Source organism: Taudactylus pleione, unplaced genomic scaffold (genome assembly GCF_031769625.1).
Source record: "Taudactylus pleione unplaced genomic scaffold, aTauple2 ptg001086l, whole genome shotgun sequence".
NCBI lineage: Eukaryota > Metazoa > Chordata > Amphibia > Anura > Myobatrachidae > Taudactylus > Taudactylus pleione.
In genome coordinates this window covers 2,040,350-2,049,215 of record NW_028285487.1, presented here as the reverse complement: position 1 = coordinate 2,049,215, position 8,866 = coordinate 2,040,350, and positions in this window count along the sequence as shown.

Genomic DNA, 8,866 nt, shown 5'->3' with positions numbered 1-8,866 from the left:
ATGCCGCCTACTTCCCTTTCCTCAAAGCCTCAGTAGTCCGCAAGACAGCGGAAACATCGAGAACCATCGGAACCATACGCACAATAGAGGTAGACCTGATCTCATGCAGGACTTTGGCCGCTTCCTTGCTGCATCGAGTCGTCTGGCTGCGTATGGCGCCGCACTGCCTTAATTATGCACGCCCCTATAACGGCGTCCCAACGCACAGGCACGCCTGCATTCGCCCGACCACCCCCCCCATCACCACCCACGAGTGGCACTTGACAGTGAACATGTCGACATGAACATCTTGCCAACATGGTCAATATTAAACACAGTCACAATGTTGACATTACAGATTTAGGTTAGGGTTAGACTGCGGTTAGTGTTAGGGCTATCACAGTTGAAAAATGTTATGTCAACATGCCGACTGTCACCGTGCACAATGTCGATATTACATCATATGTCAACATAACATCCGTGTCGACATTCAGATCATATTGACAGTCTGGTGGCGATATTCTAAGAGGTTTATTTACTGAAGGTCAATTTTGATATCTTTAAAATTGATAAAAATCAATCAAAATCGACCTTTAGTAAATATACCCCTGAATGTCCACATTTTGTACTACACCCTTTCAAAATAACTAGAACTTATACTACTGGTAAAAGTTCCAATGAATAGAAATATAAGCGGGCATTTATCAATAATAGAAATTGTAAAGATTTTCTAGCAATGCTTACCGCCGCTATTTACCAATGAGATTGCCGGGGCAGTTCCTTTAACAATACTGTCCGGCAGTTTCGCTGTGGAGCGGTGAGAGGACTCATCACTTTGCCAGCCAGTCTTGCCACCTTCTGGGCAGACTTGAGCTGGCTTTGCAGTAGAACTGTAGACTTGTAAAAAACAAAAATATTTTTATTATTTAGTATTATTAATTTAGGAAAAAAATGCTGTATTAAAAAAAAAAAAACATTTTTTATCTGCTACCAATCGTCTACCTTCAGCTTTCTGAGATGTCGATAACAATCTTGCCTGTACTCTTTTTGATACTTTTTTTTTCTAAAAACTGCTGTTGTTTTTTTTATGAGTGAATTAGGTGAGGAACATCTATTTCAACTTATTAAAAAAAAAAAGATTTTTTAGAAAACTTTTTTGTAAAAAACATTGGAACCACCATCGGAACATCGGGAAACAATGTGACCTTCACGACTTTCAATTTGACACCGGTTTCAGTCACCAGGTACACTAAGAGGGCGAGGGGGGAGGTTAATGTACTTTTTCACAGTGGCCGCTAATCTTTGCAGCCGCTGGGTGGGGGGTCCTGCTTTGCTGACCGATCAGCAGTTATCGCCAGCACAGCGGACACAGGGGGAGAAGGTACAGACAAGCAGCCACCCTCATGTTTATCTGACTGGTCGAAAAAAAGAACTGCCTGGTTTGATTGGAAAATTGCGACCATGTCAGGCTAGTGGTTAATAAGTGCTTTTCTCCCCATCAGTATGAGGAGCCAGGGCCACTGGGATCAGGTGGAAGATGATCGCCCCGTGCGTTCATAGACACTCTGCACGGCTCTCCCTGCTGCAGGGTACCATTCTATGAACCTGCTAATACTAGTGCCGCGGGGCAACAAGGGTACCGTCTCCTAGGCCCAGCACCATTGTCAGTTTAAGAGAAGGGGGGGCCCATGTGCAGACTCCTTTCTGAGGCACATTAGCCTCTAGCATTGTTCCAGAGTCTATTGCGCATGTGTAGATCTTTGAGAATATGGCGTCTGCACCATGTTCCTTTCCCGGTCTCCAGGAAAATGGCCGCTGCTTTATTTTCCAGGTGATCTGTCTTGCAGGGCTGACAATGAAACTTCGCAGAGGTGAGTATAATTATATGGTTGCAGGGTGTACAGTGGGGTCCCCCCTGGACCCAGAGTCCTGTGATGCTCCGCATACCCTGCACGATTATTTTTACACCAATGTCCAGAAAGCTGGGCAGCGGCACCATGCGCCCACCTCTAGTTACAGCCATCTTTCTCCCAATAATAAATACAGTAGACTTCTAAAGCTATTTACTCACTGGTATTAGGACAATGCTAAAATATAATAATTTCACATGAGGTGGTAACCAGCCCTTGCACTGGCGGATGGGGGAGGGGAATGCTACATACACATTTACAAGTTTTTGCTAGTGTTCAAAATTGCTAGTGAAAGTATGAGTTTGTATGCCTGTGAGTGTGGGACCTAGCACTGGTGTCATCAAAAGCCTTAGTGATGTCGCACAACTGGTTGAGCGCACATTGTGTCTGTGTTATGTTACAGCACAACTTGGCAATTGGCACCTTTTCCAGAGGAGAAACCGTTGCTGAAGCTGATTGCCAAATATGAGCAGGTTTTATATCTTGTTATGGCTTGTGAGGAACGGGATTACATTCTGCAATAGCTAAATAGCAAAGAGTTGGGGTCAATGCATACAAGTGGACACAATACAAAGTTGCTCAAATAGTCTCAAAATAAGATACTGTATATAAAGCAGAAAATCCAAAACAAGTATTACATGATCTGCAGATACATATAAACGTGGCAAACCTATTTTACTGGGTAATAGATACATTCTGTCAGAAGGCTGCAACATTTCTGTGCACACGGTGTAAATGTTCAGCTATGTTCTTGCTGCCTTTGACGTCAGAAATATCAGCTCTTGTTTTAAAGGGGTGGATCAGACAGTTGGCAATGCTGCAGGGTAGTCAATAAATAAAGAGAACACTTCCAAACGCACTTTTATAAATGTGCCCAAGAGTAAAATTAAGGGCCTCCCCAATTTTTTTGAGGCAGTTCATCTCTCTTCAGGTGTGCAAAACCCCACTTTGGAGATGACACTATCCAGTTCTCAGCCAGTCATTTCCCCAACTTTCTCCTGACGTGTGCTCCCATCTTGCCCACCTCTTTAACCTGTTCCTCTATTCCAGCTCTGTACCACCCTTCTTCAAATATGAGCTTGTGCTTTGTGCTACCCAAGCTTAAGAAATTCCCACTTGACTCTGGCGCTGTCTGTAACTACCGCCCTATGTCTCTGCTCCTCTATGTCTCCAAGTTCCTATATCTCCATCCCTTTCCTCCGAGTCAATTCTTGACCCTCTCCAATCTGGCCCTCCCCTCCCTCTACTCCACAAAAACTGCCCCCAGCAAGGTCACCAACAGAGGTGGCTTAAGAGAGGAGGGGGCCCTTGTGCAGCCTCTGTGCAGAACCTCTCCTCTCGGGCAGCGCAGTACACTCTCATCTCCAAGCACCGGCTCACCACGTGATGGTGGTGACATCATCGACCCGGCATTAGTGTCAGGTCGGACTGCCAGTCTGAAAGGGGTCTCAGCTGGGTTGCACCCGAGATGGGCACATGAACAAATCCTAGGAATACTACTTTTGAGGAAATGGCAAGAGCCGAGAAACGCGTCAAGCCTGCCCCACCTGCCTCCTGCTGCACATTTAAGACCATTGAGAATCATTAATTATTCACCGCAATTACATGGTCCTTCTACTGGTCTAAGCAACAGTGGGCCTGATTCAGAGGCGCTCGCAAAAAGTGAGCGCTCGCTCTGAATCAGGGCGGGCGCTTGTTTTTTTAGATGCGGCCTCTTGGCCGCTTGCTTAGCTGTGGGTTACCACCCACAGCTATTGCGAGCGGCCATGATGATGGTCGCGATGGTCAAGACCATCGAGACCATCGGGCTTGCGACGAGACCCTTGTGGCAGGGTCTCGTGGCCGCAAGCCCCAGAGAGCTTCTGGCTCAGCTAGAGCCGGGAGCTCTTTCACTGACATCACTGGTGATGTCAGTGGGGCCGCCCACAAACGGCAGGTGTTCACATGGGAACGCCTCCGTTTGTGAAGCCACCCCCCGCCACGTCTACAAAATGGGGACAGCCGCCCCTTTTGTAGTGAGACCCGGAGCGAGTTCTTTTTGCGCTCACTCCGGGGCTCGCGCACCTGCAGTGCACATACCGCGCGGGTGCACTGGGCCACCATCGACCCGCTTGCGAGCGCAATGTGCTTGCGAGTGGGTCTGAATCAGGCCCAGAGACCACGAGCTAAGTTCTCTAAGAGGATATCTGCAATCACCGCGCATCGCTGCCCTCTGTCGGCCCTGATACAGAGAGAGTGCATCTGAGGAGTCAGAAGTTCCATTTGGATGGTGTCCTGGTTCACGAGTGGACTCGTTTTGGATCAGCCCTGCAGGGCTAATGGTGCCAGAATATTAAGGTACCACACATACACCAGTGACAGAGACATATTTTTTTCACAAGAAGGGATTTGATTTAACATTTGTTGTCATTAACTCTTTGTGCTGACTCTCTCACCGCCGGCAACATTCAGACCGTGTTTGGAAGCTTGAAATATTTCTCTTATAAGAACATACTTAAAAGAGAAGATCCAAATAACGCAATTACATTGGAAAATTATTGACTCGCTTGATTTAATATAACTACTGTGGATCATCATAAAGGTCTGAGGGCCTGATTCAGAGTTGGGAATAGAGAGCGATATCTCTCTCAACTGATCATCTTGGTGAAACCATGCTGCACTGCAGGTGAGGCAGATTTAAAATTTGCAGAGGGATTTAGATTTGGGAGGTAGGTGTCCAAACTGACATCTAAATTGTAGAGTAATAATAAAGCTGTGCAGTATTTGTGGGCTACATGTAAGAATAGCCAGAATTTACCCCACATGCAAAAAAATTATGTATTTACACCCCTTGCATTGCAACATGGTTTGTCCAGGTACACATTTAAGTGCTATCTCTCTCTCTATTCCCAACTCTGAATCAGGCCCTATGTGCATAAGGATTTTTAACCCTTTCAAATCCTCCAATCAGTGCATACTTTTTTATATATCCAGTACCCTGATGTTCAGAAACATGTAAATTACGGGAGAGGTTTATCTATTCCTATTTTTCAAATCAATAACACTGCTATTGATTTAAATTGATTGATATTGATTTGTATGTATGTTTAGTTTTTATTTATGCTAATACCCATTCCATATTTTTGTGTTTTTATTCAATTAATCTTTAATTTTTATTATTTATATTTATTTTGATCCCTTCCTTCCATTATTGATTTTATTATTTTCACCAAGTGTTCCTTTTCAGTACTGTATTTTATATTAAATTGGTCTCTTTTATATTCAATTTTTCACTGAATTATTTAGTACAATATTCATCTGTTTTTAATTGTGTTCTTTAGAGATAGCGCTCCTTAATTGTGTTTCTTGTTTCTGCTTCTTCAAGGGGGTCAGCTCCTCTATTGGTAGCAGCAATCTCTAAAGCTCCCACAAGTTTATTTTCAGCTTTAAAATAACGTTACACCACCATTGCTCCTTAACCAGTATAGCGCCTCCCAATTTTGTGTTCTTTCGTTTGTGACCTGGCAATCCTGTGTGAAAGGGATATTACTGGGCACTATGCAATCTACACTTTCTGTTGGAGCACCGAGTGGGCCATCAAACACAGCCACAAAGTGTACGATAACTTTATGGTAGCCACACCTGTGGATAGACAGATCTAACTGTTCAGTAAACCAATGACTGTACACACCGAGATTCGAGATGAGTGGTTTGGTTTTACTCGGTTATGTTCGGATGTCAAAAACCCAATCATATTGGCTATGCGGCTCTCAGGTATATTGGATAGACAATAAGATATATCTGAACTAATCAGAACTTGTGCTAATTTGGCAAAAAAAGAGACAAGTCAAGTCAACACTGAACCACTCAACTATAACCGAGAAATTATTGCAACTATTGAACTTCCCATAGGACACAATTTGCATTCTGATAACTATTGATAGCGATCACCAAACACAAAATAATGTGAATGGTCAATTTTGATCAAACTGGCAAACAAAAATCACCAATCTAATGGACACTTGTGGTCTATTACTGTGAGTAACCCCCGAGTGTAACGCGATCACATTTGGAAATTTCCATACAGCTTTAACGTAGTGATTATTTGTTTCCTCAAAGTGTCACAAAAATGTACAAAATGTCGGGAAAGTCCATGTGACCTGAGGACTTGGTAGAACTATGTGTTATTCAAATACTAATTTCTAGCAAAGAGACGTTTGGTTTTGGCTAGGATCTTCCTGCCAAGTTCAGGTATCAGAAGGAGGCAAAACATAATTTTTCATGGACATCTCGGCACGGATCCAACTACAGTAGCACAAAAGACGGATGTTCGTGAAAGATGGCGGTTTGTCTCATTCTGAGATCCAAACTTGGAAGATCCGAGCCGAAACCAAACCGCTCATCTCTACTGATTTCACAACAGGAGAAAAGCTAAACTCAAAGTAAGTGAATATTGATTGTCTTGAGTATTTTTTTATTTTATTTCATAGTGATATAATTATTTTGCGACCCCTTGCAAGAATTATTTCTTGTCCCCTCACTAATCCTCTTAGTAATGCTGTTCATTTCCATGAGGCAGGCTGGCGGTGTAGGAGCTGCAGTCTGTGTCTTCTATAGAAACTTCCAGTGTTGATTAACAAGACCAGTCTGTGGGAAAATTCTGCAAGACAAAGAACTAATCCTGTCTAGTGGATTTCGATCTTTCTAATTAAAGTAAAAGCTAATTACAAATTTTATTAGCCCATTGAAGGATTCAGTGGCAAAGGTGGGGGAGGGGGGGTCTGTATCTGCGATTAACTTATTTTTAAATTCCTGTGAAAGCAACATTTTTTGGTAGGAAAAAAATATAAGATTCTAAATATTTTTATAAATAAAAATATAATATTCCGTTTAGACATCATACAATTTTGAAATTTCAACATAAAGTGAAGTAACATGTATAGTATACATAAATATAAAAGTAACACCCATTATTATAATATTTTTACATGGTAAACTATCAATATAATAGATTCTTAGGGGCCTATTTATCAAAGAGCAATGAGTGATAAAACTCGTTGCGTATGATAATAGTACTCCAGCCAATCATCTGTTTGAAAAATGTCAGTTAAGAGCTGATTGGTTGGAGCACCATTTAAGATTAGTAACAAGTGATGATCTGAATTTCACACTCTGGGTCTCATTCAGAGCCGCTCGTAAGCGGCCACTCGTTCGTTCCCAGCGATGTTCGCACATCTGTGCATGCGTATGGGTATTAGTACGCATGTGCGAACCAGGCAGTGCGGCCAGAAATCGTTTGCTCACAATATAGCGAATGCCTGCTATTTTGAGTGACAGGATGAGGAGTTTGTGGGTGGTAACAGGGGAAGGTGCTTGAAAACGGGGAGTGGAAATCAGAACGCAGGCGTGCTTAAAGGTCAAAACGGGCGTTTTAAGGGTGTGCATAATTAAAAAAGCAGCGTCATCGACCACGTCAGTTGGGTGTCTTTTAGCCAGAACTGCTCGCAATATTGCGGTAGGAAAAACCAACCACAAGAATAGCGAGCAGTTCTTACGCTGTTCGATGTACTCGATTAATCTAATAAATAGCGGACATGACGTATGATGCAAGCGGCCAGGGGGCGTTTTGTACAAAAAAACGTCCGCATGTTTTGTTTAAATAGCCACCCCCTTTTTCCGAACGAGCGAGCGCAAATAGCGTCCGGCTCTGAATCAGACCCACTGACACCACTTCCCCTGCAGCTCTCTCCTCTGGGGGCCTCATCTCCTCTCACACCCCTCTCACACCCCACACCCCTCGACCCCACCGTCTTGGCGGTGGTGTTGGGGTACTTCTACCAACTCCTACCCTTTGAACCATCCCTTACTTTTTCTACATTTGAGTCAGTACACCTGCGGGTAGCTGTCATTTACCGTCTCCCCCTGGTCCTCCCTCCTAGTTCCTTGACAACTTTGCTTCCTGGCTCCCTCACTTTCTCTCCTCAGACCTTCCCTCCATTATTCTAGGTGACTTCAATATCCCAATTGACATCCCCACAGAATCCTCCAAACTCCTTACCCTCACATTTTTATTTGGCCTCTCCTAATGGACCTCCCACCCTCCCATGTGAGTGGGCATTCTCTTGATCTGGTCTTCACTCACCGTTGTGATATCCTCTCTCTCTCTCCTACCCCGAACAAGCTTCTTCCCTATACAATGCCTCCCTTACTTCTGCTCTTGACTCTGTTGCTCCGGTGATCACTACTCACCCTCGCAGATCTACACCTCAGCGCTGGCATTCCAAATGCCCCAGATGCCTGCAAAAGTGTTCACTAACCGCTGAGCGACAGTGGAGAAGATTAACTGTATGGCAAATTTTCTCCATTACAGATTTATGCTCTCAATCTACAGTGCTGCCTTTTCCCTCTCTAAACAGTCATATTTCAAGAACCTCATCTCCTTCCAGTCCTCAAATCACCAGCGTCTCTTTACTACCTTCAGTTCCCTTCTCTGCCCACCCCCTCCTTGCCTCCCCCTCCTTGTTCTCTGCCCTTGATTTTGCTACCTACTTTACATCTAAAATTGATTTTGTACATCAGGACATCATATCCCACCAGTCCCCCAGCTTTCCACCTCCTCCTTTTCTGGATCACCCCCCCCATTCATTTAACCGACTCTAACATCCTTCTCCCCTGTATCTTGAGAGGAAGTCATGGCCCTCATCCAATCCCCCCCTCCACCTCCCCCCTTGACCCTATCCCTTCACAACTCCTCCACTACCTCTCTCCTTGTGCCTGTTCCCATCTTACCCACCTCCTCAATCTCTCCCACTCATCTGGCACTGTCCCTTCTGCATTCAAACATGCCCTTGCCTCCCCATTCTTAAAAAACCTACCCTTGATCCTAACACTCACTCTAACTACCGACCCATTTCTCTCCTCCCCTTTGCCTCCAAACTCCTTGAGTGAATTGTTTACAACCGCCTTACCGCCTTTCTTTTCTCCCACTTTCTCCTTGA